This window comes from Notechis scutatus, chromosome 1 (assembly GCF_049901735.1).
Source record: "Notechis scutatus isolate UNSWTSFEM ecotype Mainland chromosome 1, rNotScu1.2, whole genome shotgun sequence".
Classification (NCBI taxonomy): domain Eukaryota; kingdom Metazoa; phylum Chordata; class Lepidosauria; order Squamata; family Elapidae; genus Notechis; species Notechis scutatus.
In genome coordinates this window covers 302,027,182-302,050,242 of record NC_142009.1, presented here as the reverse complement: position 1 = coordinate 302,050,242, position 23,061 = coordinate 302,027,182, and the positions used below count along the sequence as shown (strand labels likewise).

Below are 23,061 nucleotides of genomic sequence, written 5' to 3'. Positions count from 1 at the left end.
CTTTCCAGGCCCAAGGATTATGATTTAGGCCACATTATAACCCCGCTTAGATTTCAATTACTGATTACCTCCCTTTTCTTTTTTAATGATTCCAGCATATGTGCTTCTCATTATTTGGTCCTAATGTTTTGGTCAACATCAGGCAAAATAGTAAAAACTTTTTAAAAAAAGTATATCCCTGGAGAGAAGATATATTTTAAAAGAGCTCAAGCAACAAAATGGAGAAAAACTCTTCTACAGAAATCAAAATATAATTAATATATAATATATAATTAATATATAATATATAATATATAATATATAATATATAATATATAATATATAATATATAATATATAATATATAATATATAATATATAATATATAATATATAATATATAATATATAATATATAATATATAATATATAATATATAATATATAATATATAATATAACCTCAGGGTTACATCACTGCATTGCATTTGATATTTTCAAATGCCATAATCCTTTTTGACACACACACCCCTTAAAGAATTAGCACCTACCCTCCTCTGGTGGTGTTGCCAAGAGGGTTCCCTTATTATGTTAATCTCAAAATGCAGCCAGAAGCTCGGTGATTAATTTACATGGAGAAATTTTTAAATACAAAATAAGCTAATTCATTTAATATTTCAACATTAATTTAAATGGAGTTAAATAACATATGGACCCAATGAAGCAGCACAGTGGCCTAGTGATGAAGACACTCCTCTCACACTCAGGAGGTTAAGAGTTCAACCCTTGGCAGGAACAGACGCATCTCTATTTTAAGGCACAAAAGAGGAAATATCTGCTGCAAACTCTGCATAGGCCTCAGGAAGGGCATCCAGCCAGTAAATGCTCAGCTCCATTCAATCACTCCGACTCTACCCCAATGAAAAGGGATTAGTTGTTGTTGTTAGTTGCGAAGTCGTGTCTGACCCATCACAACCCCATGGACAATGTTCCTCCAGGCCTTCCTGTCCTCTACCATCCTCCGGAGTCCATTTAAGCTCATGCCGACTGCTTCAGTGACTCCATCCAGCCACCTCATTCTCTGTCATCCCTTTCTTCTATTGCCTCAGCCTTTCCCAGCATTCAGCTCTTAAAAAATTCTCTGCACCTAATAAACCTAATCTCTTCATAGAAGAAATTCTCAAATAGATGATCAAATATATTCTGATAAATTGCCAACATTTATTTTATTTATAAAATTTATACCAGTATGCACCTATCACCTATCAGTTTTAGCAACTCTGGACATGATACGAAAAACCAGCCTAAATCAATCATATGAATAATAAATAAATGAATCACAAGTGATGAAAATGGAATAGTAATTTAATATCCTCCAAGTATTTTGGACTGCAACTTTTATAAACCCTGACAACTGTTTGTGATATCTGACTCCCTGGAACTTCATTTAGAAATCTATAGAAGGTATCAACTATACACTTGCACTGTAATAATGCAAGTTTATTAAAATAACAGCTATAATATTGGGGCTTTGCTATGTTTAGATTGTATTCCCTCAGAAGGTTTTTTTTCCAAATAGTATGAGACATGATGGAGAATCTTGTGATAAATATGGGTATCTATTTCATGTAAGCATTATACATTTACTGAATGCTTTCATTTTTTGCTACAACCAGTTTCAAAAGCAGGAATGGGAAATAATCAAATATTAAAACTCTGTCATGCAGAGACAAAAATATCACCATACTTTTCAGATATATACCATATAAAAACCACTCCATTGTGCAGCTTTAAGATAACCAAATCCATGATGTATAATATGTCATCAAGCAAAATAATTGGAGCTTACTCAACCGACCTGATGAGTAAACATGTATGCTCATAAATGAAGGGAGTAATTGATGGCACATACTGTAGGTATATGTTGCTAACTAAAGTGGCCCAAACTTTTATTTGGGATTATGGAAAGAATTTCAGAAATAAAATTCCTTCTGCTGTTACTCTTCCAAAGTTTCTCTTTAGAGATTTGACAGAAGGTCTGTTGGACATTCAAAATTCCAACTAATTACGCTGTGTATTGGAGCCAATCTACACCCAAACCAGTTAGGATCGCTGTCATACTTAGAAATAGACAACCTGATTTTTCCATTTGAATTCCTTAATGTAATTTTTGAATACTGGATTACAGGGGTGGGATTCTACCGGTTCTATAGAACCCCTTGTTAACTTTCTAAGCAGTTCGGAGAAGAAATCTCCTTTTGTTTTTTTCCATTCTTATTACATTCTTGGCAGTATGCCTAGACTTACTGTCTCCGAATGAGGTTTTTTTCTTTCTTGATACTTTCTTAAAGGGAAGGGTTGTTTTAAGCTTTTTATACTGCTGTTGGGAGGAAATACTCCCCTGGAAATACTTCCAGCTGGTATGCAATGATCAGCACTTTGAAGAAATAATTGAATAACGAAGCAGAGCTGTGGAAAGAAGCCTTTTAATGACAAAGAACCAAGATGAGTGACATTCAGCAAGGCTTCTTGGCTAGCTAGAAAGATTGACATTCAAACGTGAGTTTACATACCCTTTCTGAGTTTTGGTCTAAAACTGGTTTTTGGTGAAGTTTAATTCTGTGCTTGGGGATGTTTAATCCTGGGTTTATTGATGGGATAATTTTCCCTATTCAGCTTTGTTTGGAAGGAAAAAGATTAATCTCTGTTCCTGAAAAGAAACTGGGTTGAGAAATCTGGCTAGTTCCTGTGTCTATTTGTTCTGGTAACTGGTTAACAAGCAATAGCTACTGTTGTGATTTAATTATTTGTATTGTATTTGAATTTTTTTCTGCCTCATGGTTTCTTTTTCTATCTGGGGAGGGGGGTCTTCCTTCACTGCTTTGGTGGTATCTGGCACTGTCCTTTTGGGGTGTACTTCCAAGAGGCAGGATGCAAGCTTGGCACTGAATTTTTTTAATACCTTTCTTGGGGGGCATGTGACCTTTCCTTAAATCTGGATGATTTCCTTAGGATATTTTGTGAGGTGTGTGAGACCAGCTGGTATCTTTAAGTGGTGCAAATGGATCTAAAGATTGCTTTTCCTGGGTGTGCTCTTTCTGGAGAGCTTAAATGACCTCTCTCCTAAAGGGTTTCACTTTATGAGCAAGAGTTGGCTGCTGATAGTTATCACTGCATTTTAACTATTTTAATCCCTCAAGGTGCTCTGGCATCCTGCCTGATTTGTAACTCCAGCTTGCAGATATTTTTAATCTAATGATTGGTGTTTAGGGCAGCTTTTGTATTTTTCTACAGGTAATCCTTGACTTACAACAGTTCATTTAGTGACCATTCAAAATGACAATGGCACTGAAAAAAGTGACTTATGACCGTTTTTCACACAACTGTTGCAGCATTCCCCACTGTCATGAGAGGCCAGGCGAGGAGAAGCGCCCCTTGACACGAGTGATGTCGAGTTGGCCGTGCCCACCCAGTCACATGACCACCAAGCCACACCCACCAACTAAGCCACGCCCACAGAACCGGTTGTTACAAAATTTGAATCCCACCCCTGTTGGATTATGAATACTGAATCTAAAACTTTTAGAGAATCTCACCCTACTCCTGATTAAGTACTCAAATATAAAAAGAAATAATTGTTAATAAGTAAGCACACTTCAATATTGAGGCTGGCTGAGCAAAGAATGGAGATACATTTTGTGCTGCTGAAACAGAATTAATATTTTTAAGTGAGAACTTGATCTCCCTAAGTAATATCTGAACTATCTGAACTATTACAGATAGTCCTCGACTTATAGCTATTAATGTAATGTCTGTTTGAAGTTACAGCAGTATTGAAAAAAATGATCAGTTTTACACTTATGACTGTTGCAGTATCCCCCTGGTCACATGACCAAAATTTGACCACTTGGCTCCTGGCATGTATTGGTGACAGCTGCACTGTCTTGGGGGATCATGTGATTACCATTTGCAAACTTTCCAGGCAGCTTCTGAGAAACAAAATCGATGGGGGAAACCAGATTTGCATAATGGCCACATGATTCAATCCACAATTGAAGTGATTTGCTTAACAACCATAGCAAAAAAAGGTTGTAAAATGGGGCCTGACTCATTTAACAACTGCCTTGCTTAGCAATCAAAATGTTGGGCTCAATTGTTGTCATAAGTCGAGTACTACTAATTTTCTGCTAGTTTTGCACATCAGTCGCCTTAAGAGGAGCCATGATAAAACTCCTACAGTATCTCCTTTGGGGAGAAAGGGGTGATATGAAATATTTCTACCTGAGGTTGCCCAAGTAGATGGCAGCTTCATAGGGATCCTGAGAAGAAGTTCATCATTTTTCAGTGTGTTGGGCTGTGCTGTCAATACAGTATCTTCAAATAATCCTTAAGGGGAACAGGAATTATATTCACAAGGAACTTGGTGAACTGCTTCCTATGGGGCCTTCTCCCTCAATAATGAGCACCAGAAGTGTTTCTGGGGAACGATCTTGCCCTGGGAGAAGGAAAAATAAAGAGAATCAGATTAAGCCAGTTCCACGAAGAAAGAGCAAAAGGAGAAGAGGAAAAGCAGGGGGGCTAAAGGAAAATGGAATAGGATAGTAAAGAACATGTTAGCTAAAGTGGAAAATAGAAATAATGCAAACCAGGGTGGAATGTGATCCAGATGTCATCCATCTAGGCAACCCAGCTAACCACCATTCTCATACTTTTTATCCTTTCCATACTACCTCTCCCCGCTTTCTGGATGTCTCGTATCTTTGGAAAGTATCATCCTAAGAGCATGAATTTGTAATTCAGGAATCAGCAAACGTAAGTGCCAGGGGCTAATAAATACATCTGTTCTTGAAAGCTTTTGGCAATCTCGTTTGCAGGATCTAGCATGGAATTTCACATAAACTCATTGAAGAATGCTGGTGTTTTATGAAATGTTGATATTCTCATCAGAAATATTTGGAGGCTTTCGTGTTTTTGTTTGAAATCTGGAGACATATCATGTGACAGCCTTATAATTTTGTGAGATTTGGGGTGTTTGCAAAAAAGAATCATCTACTTTAATTTTTGATTCATTTTTATTTAATGTTCAGGTTCTACAAATGTGATCCAGAGATGTTGATATTGCCTTAGCACCAGTGGGGATTATGTTGCTGTTGATTCCTGGTCTCGCCATTGGTTTTGATAAGCCGTTCTATAGATCTGTTTTGGCTGAAGAGCATGGCAGAAATGCTTTAAAGAAATAAACAAAGATGGATGCCAAGTGCAAGCCCATGTTAAGGCAGAAGTGTGTTTTCAATATTTTGAGTTTGCCTGAATTTCCTGAGACAACAAGTAATCTTATACAAATAGAATTATGATTTCCAACCTCACCAGATGAAAGCCAGGTGAGGATTATGGGACCCATCTGGTTCCTGAATTGTAATGGTAAGTGAGTTATTTTTAAATAACACCTTAATTAAAAATGGAGAGAAATAGTTATGGAGGCAATCATGATATGTGAGCTTACGTTTCCATTTATTTCCATTTTGTAAAGCCAATTCTATCAAGTATTAATTAAGGAGCACTTTGCTAGCTGCTTTCATCATTCCCATTTTCTTGTTCATAGAGTGACAAGCACAGAGGTGGTATTCAGCAGGTTCTGACCAGTTCTGGAGAACTGGTAGCGGGCATTTTGAGTCGTTCAGAGAACCGGCAAATACCACCTCTGACTGGAGATTTTACAGTATCCTTCCCCTGCCACACCCAGCAAGCCATGCCTACAGAACCGGTAGTAAAATATTTTGAATCCCACCACTGGACTAGCATAATATGATCATGTTTGTATTGGCATAGCTAATTCAGTGTGCTCAGTCCTACGGATGGCCAAGAGCCAGATATCCTTGTTAAATATCCCCTGATGATTATCAAGGCAGAATAAAGAATCCTTTTCATTTTCTTTCTTGGTTGCATAATAGTATTTAATGCAACAAATCTTGGCAGAGGCTAAGTATGGACAAAGTTTGGAATGGAATGAAAACAGCTGTCTTAGGGAGTTCCAGGGGATGAAGCCTAGAAGGCAAAATATGGGAAAGGGTGGGCAGAAGCAACAAAGAAATCCAGAACCTCAGAAGTGAAATTAAATGAATGAGAAGAAGAGTAGGAAGACTTGTAAGACTCAGGAATGGCATGGTTACAGTTTTTTCTTGCCACACTTCCCATTCAAATGTAAATCCGTGAATTTATTATGACATCTTAGGGCAATAAAGGTTTCACAGGTATGTTTCTCCTTTTAGAGAATTAACTAGATTGTATGCATTCAAGGAATGGTGAAGTTCTGGTTCTTTATTCATATTACTGATACTGACAAAAATCATTTCAGGAAGGATAAAAAGAGATTGGTCCTATTAATTGCATCTCAATTTAACCATGGCGGAATGGGTCATATTTAAAAATACTGTTTTGAAGCTCATAGGATCTTGAAATGTCTATTTGTTTGTTTGTGTGTATGTGTGTGTGTGCACTCATGTGTTTTTTTATGCAAAACCATATACATTTGTTTGCACATTTATTTGTGTTCTAGCCTTTGACAAAGAGTTCAGTGGTTATGCTGACAGCTCTTCACCCTTTGTTTTGTCTCCCCACAATAAAAATACATTATAATAGTTTGAGCTGTAATGTTTGGTCAATGAAATGCCTAATTTATTTTATAGAGTATGCTTAAACAAATGCTGTCATTTGTTCTTTCTTAGCCTAATGTGCTTTATGCTTGATCTCCTGGCTTACAAAGCAGTTTACAAAACAAAAATAATGAAGTGGTAGAGACCTGAACATCAGCTTTATTTCAATTGAATGCTATAGCAGTTTTTTTTAAAAAAATTCAAAACATTCACTTTTGAATATATCTGGACCTCAGGATAGGTGGCATTCGGAGAAGAAAGCTGCAGACAGTGCTTATTTTGAAACCCACAAAAACTGCAACAGGGGTTGAGTTCTTAATAGGGCACTTTTGAAAAAGGGGGTTCAAAAGATATGAAATGCTCTCAGGTCTACCAGCAAGTCCCCAAGGTCTTAAGAATGTGGATGTTATAAACAAAAATATACTCTTTGGATTTGGGCATTCTTAGTTTGCAAAGTGTGCTGAAGCCCTTATGGAGAAATGATTAATTAATTGAACAATGCGTGTTAATTTAAAACCAAATCATGGAATGAGTGTACACATTCATTGGATTGATAATTTGAGAGAAATTCAAAGCCAAAGATGTAAGTGTTGTAGTTCGTCAACTGCCAGCGGAGATGGCAGTCGAGTCAGAGGAGATGGAGGGGGTGCCTGGTTACTATTGGAGCCGGCGAAAGGTTCTGAGGAGCAGGAGGTCTCAGAGCCAGATGCAGAGTAAGCACCTGGCAGAGAGACAGCTGTTTGGGGGGCCTGAGATGAGTGAGAGGGAAGAACAGCGGGGCCCTGTTCCAGATGCGTGTATGCTCAGAGAAGTGCGGAGAGCAGAGCAACACAGGACTGAGGGCCAGCTATCCAGGAAAAGAAGGAGATGTTATCTAGCCTCTCCCTCCCTAGGATATAATGAGGAGGGGTGTGGGAGATGTGGGTGTCAGAGACAAGCATTCATTCTCCAGAAGAGTTTCCTATGGTGGATTCCTTGCCTGGATTTCCTTGCCACTACCCAGATGGGTCAGGACTCTTTGTGTTGGGATTGCAGTGCTAATTGATTCTCCCTGCAGGGAACTCAGAGACTGCTTGTGAGTCACCTAAGGATGTGTGACCTGGAGCTTTGTCAATGAATGCCATGCCTTTCTAAATAAAAAGTGGTTTTTCCTCATGAGTAGGCTGTTGATTGGGGCTCGGGAAGGCTGGGTCAGAACAGTAAGTCATTCTGAATGACAGGATTCCAGCAATCACTCTAATTAAATCATGATTCTTGAGCCAAACTTCAAAAAACTTCAAAGGATTCATTAGAGGCGACATACTGGCACTGCCCTCTATGAAGCCAACTCTGGCATACGTAATTTACAGTCATCTGTGACTCTGTTTCCCCCCTCACCCCTGGGTGTCTCATAAACCAGATTCTCCAATTGAGCACGGGCTGGGTGGCATCATTCACGTTCTCCAATTAAATATATTCGCGGGCAAAAACTCTGATATTTTAGTTACAATCTTTTAAAGATAAGAGTTGGAATGTACTTTTGCTCTTCCAGATTTCCTTCCTTCCCCGTCTTTTTTTTTATGGCAACTACTAAAACAGGCATAGGAATATTTTATGAGTTGGCACCAGTGGTGGGATTCAAATTTTTTTTACCACCAGTTCTGTGGGCGTGGCTTGGTGGCATGGCATGGGATGGAAACTGCAAAGTCTCCATTCTATCTCCAGTCCTGGGGGTAAGTTACTGCAAAATCCCATTCCCTTCCCCACCCCACTAACCTGCTTTCCAGCTCCGTTCTCCTGAGCAGCGCAACCAAAGAAGACCCAGCCAATCAGCTGGGACTCTGGAGGCAGAGAACAGATGGGGTTGGGGCCAGTCTCTGAACTACTCAAAATTTCCGCTACTGGTTCTCCAGAACTGGTCAGAACCTGCTGAATACCACCTCTGGTTGGCACTGAATTTATAAGAAAAGATGAAGTACAGGTAGTCCTTGAGCCCAAAAATTTATGTTACTAATTGAAACATTTGTTAAGTCAGTTTGCCCCCATTTTATGACTTTTCTTCCAACAGTTGTTAAGTGAATCTGGATTGCCCATTCACTTTGCTTGTCAGAAGGCCGCAAAAACTAATCACATGACCCCAGGGCATTGCAATCATCATAAATATGAACCACTTGCCAAGCATCTGAATGTTGATCATGTGATCATGGGGGTGCTACAACAGTTATAACTGTGAAAACAGTCATAAGTCACTTTTTTCAGTGCCGTTGTAACTTTGAACGGTGACTAAATGAATTGTAAGTCGAGGACTACCTGTCCAAATTCAATGGTTCCTATTCTGTACAATTTACATCTGGTAAGTAGCAATTAAATTCAGACTGATCTTAGTTCCTGTGCTGTGCTACGTTAAAAAACAGAAAGCATGTGGGATGATTTCTGGAGTTCTTTCGAATCTCTTAATGAACTTAGAATGGAGAGTGACTCCCAACTCAACAGCCATAGGAATCCACTGAGGATTTTTTTCTGGATTTTTTTTCTCACCAAACTACCTTGCCTGATCCCGGATTTTCAAACCGGTTCTTTCTTTTCTTTTGTCCAGGGGTGGGATTCTACCAGTTCAGCACAGTTTCAGGTGAACCGGTATCTCAGAAGATCAGCTGGGAGTGAACCGGTTTGCTCTGAAAATCAGCTGTAGGGCTCAACTGCACACCCCAGCTCTTGTCTGTGCTTTATTTCTGTGTTTTCCAGCTCAGCTGCTTCATGTGGCACAGACAATTGCTGTGCATCAGCTGTTTTACACACAGGGCTTTCAGCAGAAGGCAACTTGCAAATGCTGCATGTGTGCGCAAAGCACACGCCCACCGAGCCTGTTGTTACACCGGTTGAAACCCACCCCTGCTTTTGTCTATTTCTCCCACCACACCCAAAGTGATCCAGTTCTATTCTGTTTGGAGAATTTTGGTGATAGACAAATTGACAAATTGTGATCATAAGTTGAGGACTACCTGTATGTATTGACAACCTCTTTAATTCTTAACAAAGCAAAAACACACTTTGCTATTTTCTCTGAGCCTGAGGTAGGAAGAAATGGCAAACCACTTCTGAAAATGGTTGATGGGCCCTGAAAAAGTTACTGGTGCAGCTTCTGTGGAAAGGAAACCTACCAACTCCTTTGATGAACCCCTGGCCAAAGTCCCAAAACAGATCAGCATTGCACCACATGTGGGATGGATCCACCCATCCAAATCAAGAGCAGAAGTTAGTAGCAGACCATTTTTGTAATCAGTGAGAAGTATGGGAGAAGTGCCAAAATCATGTGGGTTGAAGTACCAAGAAGTACAGTGAAGGAATTTTGTAGCAGAGAAAGCCAACTGTGGTTATTCTAACACGAAGCTATTTTACATTTTTCCATTTCCAAATTCTTCCCTTTGCACTTGTCAAACATCTGTTAATTCCTAAGAACCAGTCCAAAGTAAAGAATGCAACTTCCCATTTTGGAGAAATTGCTTTTCTTGCATTTTGTGAAAGGTTTGGACATGCTAATAGCTATGCATTGTTCTCTGTCAATGTCACGGAGATTACCACATACACAGGGGAGGACATCACCAACCTTGTAGCACTTCAAAGTCTTATGTATTCATTATGGTAAAATATCCACTTACTTAGGTCACGAGGAGGCAGCATTTTTGCCTGAGCTAAATTGTGCAGCATGGCTACTATAGTGAGACAACCCATGAGCAAATCACAACACACAGAGACTTAGACATTTAACAGTTGTTTATATACAACAATTATATACAGACATATACGTGGTAGGCAAAATACCTTACAAGCAATCTTTCTTCTTCTTAACTCTACACAGAAAACTTCTGCAATGAATACTGGACACAAGGAGAGAGGACACGCCCTCTAATGGCTGCCTTTATATAAACACCTCTTAAAGGGGTAAAACCCATCCCCAGTTAAAGGGAAATACCCATGCTATGCTGATTCATTCTTATTGAATCAGCCACATCTGGTCAGCTTCACTGCTGGTTGGCTCTTAAATCCCAAGACCTTAACAAAAAAAAATAATTCCTAAATATTTCAGCTACTGATGGTGGTACAACCTAAATCGTGATAATAAGTGATACGACAGCATGATTAAGGCCAAATATTTTAGATCTAGAAGTGTGTGTGACAATTTTAGGATGAAGGTTTTCAATTAGCATTTAATTTTCTTCCCCAGATTAAAAACCACTCCACTTACTGCTGAAAACATTCCTGTGAGAAGTAAGCAGTAAATAAGGAGATGGGAGGGGAACAAGGAAGAATCCAGGTCAAGGGATGGATTCACTGCAAAGCTGAACTTGAGTTTTACAGATTGAAGTGTCTCATTCTGTTTCCAAAGACTGGTTTCATTATTTGCTCAAAGGAGTTTACAGATAAAAATGCTACCAGGGAAACAACTGAGAAAGAGGAAAAAGGAGATGCAAAGATAAATAGGGAAAGAACATTGGGTTATCTGTTCTATTTAATTGCTGCACAGCACTGGCAAAATCTAATCTCTATGTAAAAGTAAGAGAAAGATAGTACTGTGAGATTGTCAAGGTGTTGGAGTATTGACTGGGAACATTTAGATTAAGGTCCACCTTCAGCTGCAGAAGGCCACGAAGTGATACTGAGCTACTCTCTATTTCTCCAGCTGGCCTACATCATAGGAAAGGGAAAATAAGAGGAGGAAGTACTGTGTTTGGCATTTTGACATACTGGAGGAAAAGCAGGATATAAATCTAATGAACAGGTTTAGTGTATGAATGAATTTATGTATGTATGTATGAATGTGTATGTATGTATGTATGTATGTATGTATGTATGATCAAATGAATCAATAAATGAATGAATATGTTTGATAGATTGCATTGTTTGCAGAAGGCAGATTTACAATAATCCAGGTCCAAGTTATTGTTGCCTACAGTATAGGGACAAAATGCTTAAATTGAAACAATGTGCGACGGATATTGTTTAGCCCAGGAGCCCAGAATGTAAGATCATAAATTTAGAACTAATATCCGCTCAGGTCAAGAATGATAGTACAGTTGGGTTCATATATTGCAATAAGCTATATTTTTGTTTAATTACAACTGACTGAATAAGCCAGGTGACCTGATCCAGAATGCATCAAATGTTCTTTCAGCTTGCCTGTGAATGAACAATTACAGCAAGCCACATATTTTCTTCTATGCTGTAGCCATTAATTAAGAAACATAGGGATCAAATTGACTAGCTCATATCCCAGAAAGAAAAAGTTGCAAGATACAGGTATGTATGTGGGCAGGTAGTTTTGTTTCAGTCCTATTAAGAAAAAGAACGGTGATCAGGGGTGGGATTCTACAGGTTTGCACCTATTCTCTAGAACCGGTTGTTAACATTCTAAGCAGTTCGGAGAACCAGTTGTTAGAAGAAATTACTGGCCTAATCTTGTAAGGAAGGCAGGAAGGAAACATTCTGGTGTTGCTTACAGAAACTGCCTCTCCTTTAACCCTTATTACATTCTTGGCAGGACTAGACTTCCTGTCTCAGGAACTACTCTGGAGGTTATTTTCCCTCCTTTGCTGGTACTTTGCTTGTGTCGATGACTATTCAAAGTTACAATGGCACTGAAAAAAGTGACTTATGACCATTTTTTATACTTACAACAGCATCCCCACAGTCATGAGAGGCCAGGCAAGGAGTTGCGTGCCTCAATGTGAGTGATGTTGAGTTGGCCATGCCCAGCCAGTCACATGACCACCAAGTCACGCCCACCAACTAAGCCACGCCCACATAACCGGTTGTTAAAAAATTTGAATCCCACCCCTGACGGTGATGGATTGTTTCCTTTCCTTTGAAACATTGCAGAGCCTAGCATCAAGTCTAGCAGCTAAAAACCTTTTTTTAAAAAAATTTAAAAAAATATGCTTGTTCTCTGCACTTTCTACATGCAGTCTGGTCCTCATATGCTAAGCCTCTAATGCAGAGGTGTCAAACTGGTGGCACACAGACTGGATGCACCATGCGCAGGCCACGCCCACCCCAGCTCTGTGAATGGGGAAAATGTCACGAAACATCACATGATTGCAACGTGATGGGACGAGTCATGGGAGCCTTAATATACCTGTGGTAGAAGGTTTACTCACCCTGAACATAGAAAAATGATTAGTATGTCATCATATTTCTGGCACCAGCTTCAGGTGTATCTGCCTAAAATGACAGACTAGGAGCAGGGCTTATATTAACATCTTTTATCAGAAGTCTTGAAGGCACTCTCTTTATAGATCATCCAGCAAATGTGATATCTCTAACTATCGATAGATACTGACAACCTTATTGGGGGTGGGGATGAGGGAAGTTTGGGATAGGTTTTCATCTAGTACCTGATGTCCTTGTTATTTGGAAACCACCCACCAAATGGAAAGAATTCTGGAGGAAAAAGTATCATAAACATGGACAAAATGCCTAATTCCTTTATAAGTTTCATTTCGTGAGAGGAATGCTGAGAACAGCTGAGGATAAAAACATTTAAATCATGAGATAGACCGGAAGATATGTATAATTTGGTGAAATGTATTAAAATTAAACATAGAACTGGAAAGAAAGCCTCTAACAAATCGAGCCTTAAGCAGTCAGAAATGGGTAGTTCACAGCAGTAAGCTATTGCTAGCCTTCCCTGCTGTGTATGAAAAATTGTAATGTAGTTTACAATCAAGCAGAGTTTTCAAGAAAAGTATATTGACCCACATGCTGACATTGAAATATTTAAATTAACAAAACCATCTCTTTGGAGCTCTTGTGGGAGAAATATTCAACATTTGCCTCCATGTCATTCACATACCTCCAACAGCTTTTGAAGGATATGAAAAACACAACACAGCAAGACTTTTACCTTCAATTCATAGACATATGCAAGACTTTAGGAGAATTTAATGATTTCAGCAATAAGAAAATTCCTTCATGGTGCATAGCCATCAAGTTTAGTAACATACCTCATTGGAAACTGTGTCTGTTTTTTCTTAGTCAATCTGTATGGAAAATAGGGGTGGTGTATTTCATTACTGCAGCGTTTATGAAATCAGATGGAAGAAAAAGAAGTTGATGAAGAAGACAGGGAGAAAAGAGTTGCTTTATTTTATATTATTCACTAGTTTACAGAGTAGCATGTTCATAGCCAAAGATTAAAGGTAGCCAAATCTCTCATGTTAATCATGATTACTGAATCCCAGTGAAGTGACTTTGGGGAAATGAAGAAGTCCCACTTCAGAGGCATTCAGTCATTATCTCCTCATGGATTGCTTACTGATTTCTTACAAGAGTGGAATGTGGGAGGCAGTCACCAGTAGGTATAATAAGGTATAAGAATAACAACATGGGCCTTCTGAACAGCCCTCAAGAGTCCGAACTATAGCAGGAGAAACAATCATTTGCTTTTGCACCTTTTCTTGTGCTGAACTATTTTCCTCCAGTTTATTCAATAGCTGTAACTTTTTCTCATTCCAACTTTCTTCACAAAATGTCTGCTTTCTTGAGAGACATCAAGACCCAGGCATTCACATATGACAAACCTTTTAGGGGTCAGGAACAGTGTTTCAGAAATTGCTCTTCTGAGTTCCGGTTTGAGCCTCTTCGCGGACAGACCGAAACCGCGATAGTGCACGGTTTCAATCCGTGCTTGCCGCTGGAGCACCCCGAGCCGGCTGGTTTCGGGGCTAAGCTACCCCGTAGAGGTGGTGAAGAGGGGGGAGACTACCAGCAGGGTTTAGGAGAGCTGCATCTCTCCTCCTCAGCTGGCCATTACTCCCTTTCCTGAAGGCGGTTGCAGCGGTGGTCAGAAATGGCCTCCTCAAAGAAGAACTCGACCGGAAAAGAATGTGCAGGAGGAAGATAAGAAGAGAAAGTCTTGGCTGACTGGGTTAAACTGCAAAAGCAACAACTAAGGTACCCTGGAATTTAAACTATAGAAAAAAGTAACATTGTTCCCAAAGAAGTCTTTGAAGCAGTGAAGGAGAGAGAAAAGGGAAAGGATTTGGGTTTTTTTTCTTCTCTCCCTTTCCCTATACTGACAGCTAAGAGATTTAAGCAAGAAATTGGGGGAAAAATCCACTTTGACATCAATAGGCATTTAAGCTGAAAATAAAATGTCAAAGGGATAATAAAGATACTTAAAAGGTTTTAAAAGCAGGAAAGGAGAGAAAAAGAATAAAAGGGCAGGATCTGGAAAAAAGGGAGGAGACTGCCTGGAATTAAAAGGAATTTACAGTAAAACCTCAACAAGACTTCTACAAGATACATTTTAACTGAAACTTGGCAACAAAATAGTAGAACCCCAGGAAGAGAAAGTGGAAAAAAGAAGCCAGAAGAAACAGCTTGGGAGTATTTGGATTACTTGGTGATCTCTGGATTTTTGGTTATTGCATTTGAATGACTAAAATCAATTGGGTGGTTGTTTAAAAGTGTTTAAAATGGCACCACTTTTAAAAGAACTGAAAATGGAACTTAAAAAGTACAAAGAAGATGCACAAGAAGGGAGAAGTTCTTTTGGCTTCATATTTCAATTCTTAGAAATGGAGATCTGGAACTATGAGAAACAACAAGAAACGCCTTCAGAACAAGAAGATTGGGACAAAGAAGAAGCCATCTTTAATGAACAAGTAATTTTATGTGGGGGAAAAAAAGGAAAGGGGGGCAAGAGAATGAAAAGTTTAAGATTTGAAAAAAACAACCAAAAAAAGAAACATAGTTTGAAAAATAAGTATAAAATTAGAAAGCAACAGAAGAGGGGAATACAGAAGAGAGAATTAGAAGTAGAGAGACAAGGGGGTAAAAAGGGGAGGGAGAGGAAGAGAGGGAAGAAGGAAAGGAAAAGAAGTTACAAAGGACAGAAACAAGATATAGAGAAACAGGGTCTATTTAGAGATAATGGATGAAAATTTAATTGAAAAAGGGATTCTGCAAAGGTACATAAGATAGTATTGTTATATTAGAAATAGAAATAATTTTAGAAAATATGAAACAGTGTATGATTTAAATGATGGATAAAATAGTTATTGTAATCCAGTGAAATGTTTGTTCATAAATAAATGAAATAAAACGAATGAGAGAATTGAATTAGGAAAGGATGGGAACATTTTAATTATTTAAGGTTTTATAAAATATAAGTGAAAGCTTACAAGTGTTCCCAAGGAAGTATGATGTTTAATTGAAAAGAATCGTTAAAGAAGTTAAGATTTTAATGAATATTAATGATAGAACTGAATTGGAATGGAATGAGTGTTTTAATTACATATATTTATAATCTCTTTTTAAGAATATAGTGTGTACTTTAAGAATGTACCAAGCAGAATTCGATTGGCAGTTATGTATTATATTGAATGTTATAACCTTAAGGTATACATTGAAGCTTAAATAAGAGTTGAATGGATAAAACTAAAAGATATAAAGGTGTCATAGTCCAATTAGTAACTACAGGAGAAAATTTGTTTAATGAGAAAAAATAATATGAAATTGAAACAGGACAGACCAAAGTATAAATATAATGATTTGAATTGAGATGAGATAATCTATGTAGAAAATGTAAAACAGTAATAAGATATGGAATAGAACATAAAAATGAGTATGAAATTGAGTTTGTGTCTTTATGAAGAAGTGTAACCCGGGACTATGCTATTTTCAAAAAAGGATGTTTTATTTGTATTATGTGTTTTTTTTGTGTGTGTGAAAACCCAAATAAAATTTTCACAAAACAGAAATTGCTCTTCTAATCTAATAAAGATCACGTGAGGTACTAATACCACTCTATAAAGCCTTAGTAAGACCACACCTAGAGTACTGCATCCAGTTTTGGTCACCACAAAAAAAGATGTTGAGATTCTAGAAAAAGTGCAGAGAAGAGCAACCAGGAAGATTAGGGGACTGGAAGCTGAAACATACGATGAACGGTTGCAGGAACTGGGCATGGCTAGTCTAGTGAGGAGAAGGACCAGGGGAGACATGATAGCAGTGTTCCAATACTTGAGGGGCTGCCACAGAGAAAAGGGTCAAGCTATTTTCCAAAGCACCTGTAGGCCAGACAAGGAATAATGGATGGAAAGTGATGAAGGAGAGATTCAACCTGGAAATAAGGAGAAACTTTCTGACAGGGAGAACAATCAACCAATGGAACAGCTTGCCTTTGGAAGTTGTGGGAGCTTCATCACTGGGAGCTTTCAAGAAGAGACTGGATCTGTCAGAAATCTGACAGAAATCTGCCATCTGTCAGAAATGTTGTAGGGTCTCCTGCTTGGGTGGGGATTGGACTAGATGACCTACAAGGTCTCTTCCAACTCTGTTATTCTCTTCTATTCTATTCTATTCTATTCTATTCTATTCTATTCTATTCTATTCCTCTTTGACGTCTTCACTTTCTCTAATGAGTAGCCATAACTGAGGTGCTGCCTAAAAGCTCATTTTGCTTATTGTATGCCACAATATACAATTCAGCAACACAAGTAGAGGAGCTGTTGCTAGACGAACCTCTAGAAGAGGTCTTTGGCTTGCAACCATTTGTTGAGTGACTGTTCAAAGCTACAAAAGCTCTGAAAAAAGTGACCTACAACTGGTCCTCACACTTACTGTTAGATCTGAGGTGGATCGGGTTGAATGAGACGCGAGACCATTCTGTGAGTTCAGCTCTTTATTTGAAATAAGAACAGTCTGGGAATACAAGCCGCGGCAGCCCTTCATATAGGGCTGGCTCGCGGCTCGACGGCCAATGGCAGCGCTTCGAATCTCCCGCGATCGGCACAGCCAATCGCGGTAGCTTCTTAGCGCTCCAATCACGGCTGGGGTGTCGACCAATCAGGTCGTTGTCCGTCGGGACCAATCGGTTTCGAGGGTTTGGAGTATGCTAATACAGCACACCCCTCCCCTCTTGGTTTCGTCTGTCGGTGTATCGTGACGTAGTCGCGCAGGTAGGCGGGTCTCCGTACCTGTCTAGTTGACTTACGCAGATCAGTTCTTGTTTGGTTGTTGACCGGTTCGGAGGCCTTCTCTGTTGCTCTGGTTCCCAGGGATGGAACCGCCTGGAAGGTCGGGCTAGGCCTTTCTTGGTAGCTCCCTCCCGGTCTACCCGGGCTGGTTGAGCTGCCGTCTTGGCTGTTCCTGCGGGAGCTTTCCGGGCTGGTTGTGCTGGCCCGGCTACTCCTTCCTGATGACATTCCTGGGGTTGCTTGTTCGGTGGGACCCTCGTTTGCTGGTGAGTAGGACTGGTTTATTTGTGGGTTTTTTGTTCCAGGTGGGATTTGTTCGGCTTGCGCTAGGGGGTTCCCTTTTTCTTTAACGCTTTCCGTTTCCCCCCCCTTCTAGTTTCTTGGTCGGGTGTATGGTTGTTAGCTATTCTGGACCTTAGCTGGTTAATGTGCCGTTTCCAGTGTTTCCCGTCGGTTGTTTCTAGCCGGTATGATATGGGCCCGGTTATTTGGGTGATCGTTGCTGGTATCCATAGTGGTTCCCCCGACAGGTTTTTTGCGTATACGGCGTCCCCTATGTTAAATTGTCTGTGTTTGCTGGAGGAGCCCGGGGGTTTGTCGGGGGTGTATGTGGGGTGCATTCTATCTAGCGTTGATCGTAGTTTCCTGCCCATCATTAGTTCTGCCGGGCTTCTGTTTGTGGTGGCACTCGGCGTGATGTGTTGGATGAAGAGCAGTTTATTAATTTTGTCCTGTATATTGGTTGTTTCTATTTTCTGAATGGCCTTTTTTGTGTATTGTACCATGCGTTCTGCTCGCCCGTTCGCTGCTGGGTTTGCCAGCGCGGTTAGTGCATGGCGTATGCCCAGGCCTGCTAGAAATTGTTCAAACACTAGTGCGGTGAACTGGGGCCCGTTGTCCGACACTATTACGTCCGGCAGGCTGTGTGTGGCAAAGAGTTTGCCCAGTTTTCTTATTACCACCTCTGTCGTGGTTGATTTCATGGTGCTTACCTCCAACCAGTTGGAGTAAGCATCCACTGTGATGAGATACATATGCCCTTTGGTTGGCCCCGCGAAGTCTATGTGAATCCGAGACCACGGTCCTCTTGGTGTTTCCCATTCATGTATTGGGGCTGCGGGAGGACTGGGTCTGGACTCTTGGCATTGATTGCATTTGGCTACCCAGGTTTCAATCTGTTTGTCCATGCCTGGCCACCATGCATAGCTTCTGGCCAGGCTTTTCATCTTGACCATCCCTGGGTGCCCCTCATGCAGCATTCCTGTTAGGGTTTGGGGATTAACCCCTAGCAGAGTATTGCAGCAGTAGTCAAGCCAGGAAGGGCCCCAGAGTATACACACACTGAACACAAACACTGTTTGTAGTTTAAATAGTTTTTAATCCATTTAGAGTTCAAAGCATTGTCATTCAGTCCATTAAGTCATTCACAGTATTTCCATCCAGTAAGACTCACTAGTATAGTCCAAGTTAAGAGTCCTTACAATATCTTTATCAGCCGATAAAGATATCTTCTCCTCCTCCGGTGCCTCTCTCCAGAGGAACAATCGCTGGATATTCAGCAAGACGCTCAAACAGTAGAACAGTAGAATTACGCAGTAAATCAGCAAACAGTAGCAGACAGGATTCACAGTTAGTCACAGTAAGACACAGTTAGTCGCAGTAACACACAGTAAACTTTCCAGCTTCTAATGCTTCCTTATATTGTAACTTCTAACCGCACCCTTAATCGGCTAATTGCCTGCTGCATTGTGCTTAAAGTGATAAGCACTTAAACCATGATATCTAAGTTTTATATATTTATTCACCCAAACCATATTTGGTATCAATGTTATACCTAACAATTCCCAATACCCTTTCTTGTAATGCCTCTGGGATTACCACTCTGTCCCCCCAAAGTATACAGCCCCTTTCGGTAGAAAGTTCGGTTTGTCTATTTCTGAAGGGTCTGAAAAATTCGTCTTTGTCCCCTTCCGGCCATCCTTTTCCCACCCAGCTTAGGACTCGCGCCAGCCGCTTGTCTTTATTTGTTTCTCTGGCAATGTCTGGCGCGGTCACTAGTGGGTTGGGCATTGTCTCTATTTGGAATACCTCCGTCGTGGGAGCCGGGTCATCTTCGAGGTCAGGCAAGGGTGAATGGCTCAGGGCGTCTGCGTGGGTGATGTCCTTCCCGGGTCGGTGAATCAGCTGGTAGTTGTATGCTGACAGGAACTCAGACCACCTTGTCATTCTTGGTGATAGAATGTTCGGTGTGGCCTTATTTCCTGCCAGGATCCCTAGCAACGGCTTGTGGTCCGTAATGATTGTAAAAGTCCTACCGTAAAGGTATTCGTGGAATTTCTTGACTCCGGCGACGACTGCTAGGGCCTCCTTGTCGAGCTGGCTGTAGTTCCGCTCTGGTTTTGAAAGTGTCCTTGATGAGAAGGCGATGGGTGCTTCCCTCCCGTCTGGTAGCTGGTGGCTGAGGATGGCGCCGATCCCAAAAGGCGATGCATCGCACGTTACCGTTAATGGCAGAGTCTCGCTGTACTGGATTAGTACCGCGTCAGATGTTAGCAGTTTCTTTGTGTTGTTGAAAGCGCTCTCCTCCCGTTCTCCCCAGGTCCAGGTGGCTGTTTTATCTAACAGCCTATGCAACGGTTCCGCCACGGTCGCCTTTTGGGGTAGGAAGACATTGTAAAAGTTTAACAGTCCCAAGAAAGCCTGCAGTTCCGTTTTGCTTTTGGGTCGTGGCGCTTCCTTATGGCTCTCAGTTTCTTTTCTGTGGGGTGGATGCCATGTTTGTCTAGGAGGTACCCTAGGAACTCGACCCTTTCAGCCCTTAGCTGGCACTTCCCTTTTTTGACTTTGAGTCCCGAGTCTCTGAATTTCTTCAGTACCTCCCTCAACCGGTTTTCTAGTTGCTTTTCGTTTTTCGCGGCCACCAAGACGTCGTCAAAGTAGGGCACCACCCCCTCTATGCCCTGGAGGAGTCTTTCCATGAGGCTTTGGAAGACCCCGGGTGCCACGCTGACTCCGAACTGGAGCCGGTTGCAACGGAAAGCCCCCCGGTGCGTTACGATGGTCTGGGCTTCGGCGGTTTCGGCGTCGACCGGCAGCTGCTGATAGGCTTGTGCCAGGTCGAGCTTTGCGAAGACCCGGCCTCCCCCCAGTGAGTGCAGAAGGTGTTGCACAACTGGGACGGGGTATGCGCTTTGTTGGAGCGCGTGGTTGAGGGTGGCCTTATAGTCCCCACAAATTCTCACGGACCCATCTGGCTTGATGGGGGTGACTATTGGGGTCTCCCACCTGGCATGGTCGATTGGCTCCAGTACCCCTTGTGCGATGAGCTTATCTAGCTGCTCATCGATTTTGGGCTTGAGGGCAAATGGCACCCGTCTGGGCTTAAGGCGGATCGGTGCGATGGTCGGGTCAATATTGAAAGATATAGGGGACCCCCGGTACTTGCTTAGGCTGTCATCGAAAACTTCCCGGAAGTCCTCCACGAGCGCCGCTTCCCAGTCCGACTCTGCGGTATGGTGGATTCCGGTTACTTCAATGCCTAGCGGCGCGAACCACTGTAGTCCCAATAGGCTCGGCCGATCCCGGTCAACGATGGTCAGGGGTAGTACTTCGGTGTGGTTCTTGAATGTGACTTTAAAATGGCCTCTGCCAACTACAGGGATGCGGTTTCCCTGGTAGTCTTTGAGGGTTAGAGCTTGATCTTCTAATTCCTTTCGGCGGATTGAGGGGACCAGGCGCTTGATGGTGCGCCATGAGACCATGGAGAGGGAGGACCCGGAGTCCACCTCCATGTCGCATGGCTGGTCTTCTATTCCCACCATGACGTATACTTTCCTGGCGTCTCTTGTTGATGAATGGCCGACGATGACGGTCTGGTGCGTTTCCTCCCTTTGCCTTACTTCGTTGAGCCGCCTGTTCCGACCTTCTTGGCTCCAACGGCTCTCCGACTGTCGGTCTCTGTGGCTGTTGGTGGTGTTCTCTTGTCTGTGCGGGCTGCCATCTCGACGCCGTGGGCTGTAGCGTCTTCTATTTCTGCACACTTTGGCGATGTGCCCTCGTTTCTCGCACTGCCGGCAAACGGCATCTAAGAACCGGCAGTCCGATCGGGGGTGATCGCCTCCGCAGCCAGCGCACTGGAACCTCGACTTGCAACCTTGGTTTTCCCGTCGCCCTCGGGCCGCTTGCAACCGGTGGATTTCCTCCTCCTCGTCCTCGGTTCCCGAGAAGGAGTCTATGTCACTGTGGTGTGTGGTTGCGTCCCGGGGGTCGCTCTCGGGTCGCTTCTCGGTGTTTGGTGCCGTCTCGCTGGTCGCTGCTCGGGGCGTGATGCTCGATTGTCGCATCCGAGCCGCCGATTTCTTGGCTGCTTCTGCCGCGGATATGTCGGTGAGGGCGTCGGCGAGGGAGATGTCGCCCTTCGCCATGATGCGGCTCTGGAGGATGGGGTCTCGGAGCCCCAGGACGACGCGGTCTCGTAGGGCCTCATCTAGGTTGGCGAACTCGCATAGGCCGCCCAAATCTCATAGGGCCGCTATGAAGTCGCCCAGCCCTTCGCCATCGCGCTGGTCCCGCCTGTAGAATTCGTGCCGACGGATGAGGATGGGCACGACGGGGGCGTAGTGGCTTCTCAGCAGGGGCTCAAGTTCATTCCATTCCATGGTTTTAACGTCCTCGGGCTTGGCCAAGGCTTTGGCCGTCTTAAATACGGTTGGTCTGCAGTGTGCGAGGAAGACGGCCCGCTTCTTGTGACCGTTGGCATCTTTAAGATTGCTACACTCGAGGAACATCTGGAACCTATTGGTATAGGATTCCCAGTCCTCGGTAGCGGGATTGAAGGGCGCGGGTGGCGAGTTGACGCCGGCCATGCTGCTTGCCGCTGTGTGCCGCTCCGCCACGTGCTGGGTGGTCTCTTTGTCTCACGATCCCATCCTCGTCGCCAGTGTTAGATCTGAGGTGGATCGGGTCGGATGAGACGCGAGACCATTCTGTGAGTTCAGCTCTTTATTTGAAATAAGAACAGTCTGGGAATACAAGCCACGGCAGCCCTTCATATAGGGCTGGCTCGCGGCTCGACGGCCAATGGCAGCGCTTCGAATCTCCCGCGATCGGCACAGCCAATCGCGGTAGCTTCTTAGCGCTCCAATCACGGCCGGGGTGTCGACCAATCAGGTCGTTGTCCGTCGGGACCAATCGGTTTCGAGGGTTTGGAGTATGCTAATACAGCACACTTACAATTATCACAGCATCCCCATGATCAAGTGATCCAAGTTTGGGCATTTGGCAACCAGAATGTTGTTTACAACACTTGCAGCTTCCTGGGATTCTATGATTGCTGTCTGAAACCTTCCCAGCTGGCTTTCCACAACAAATCAATTGGGAAACCTGGATTCGCTTAACAATCATGGGGAAAAAGTGATAAAATCAAGCACAATTCACTTAACAACCACTTTAGTTAGCAAGGGAGATTCTGATTCTA

General features: G+C 42.2%; 1 long non-coding RNA gene across 5 annotated transcripts in view; it reads right to left on the bottom strand.

The window, feature by feature from the left end:
- Nucleotides 1–12,851, bottom strand: part of LOC148133459 (uncharacterized) — a 291,809-nt gene extending 278,958 nt beyond the window's left edge. For 4 of the 5 annotated variants that reach the window (XR_015746831.1, XR_015746830.1, XR_015746829.1 and 1 more), the window contains exons 1-2: nucleotides 12,762–12,851; nucleotides 4,256–4,469 (exon numbers count right to left, since the gene is read on the bottom strand). This is a non-coding gene — a long non-coding RNA (uncharacterized LOC148133459). Of the gene's footprint in view, nucleotides 1–4,255; nucleotides 4,470–8,382; nucleotides 8,559–12,761 lie in introns of all 5 variants that reach the window. The other variant, XR_015746828.1, reaches the window with a different exon arrangement.
- Between the last annotated feature and the right edge of the window lie 10,210 nt (nucleotides 12,852–23,061).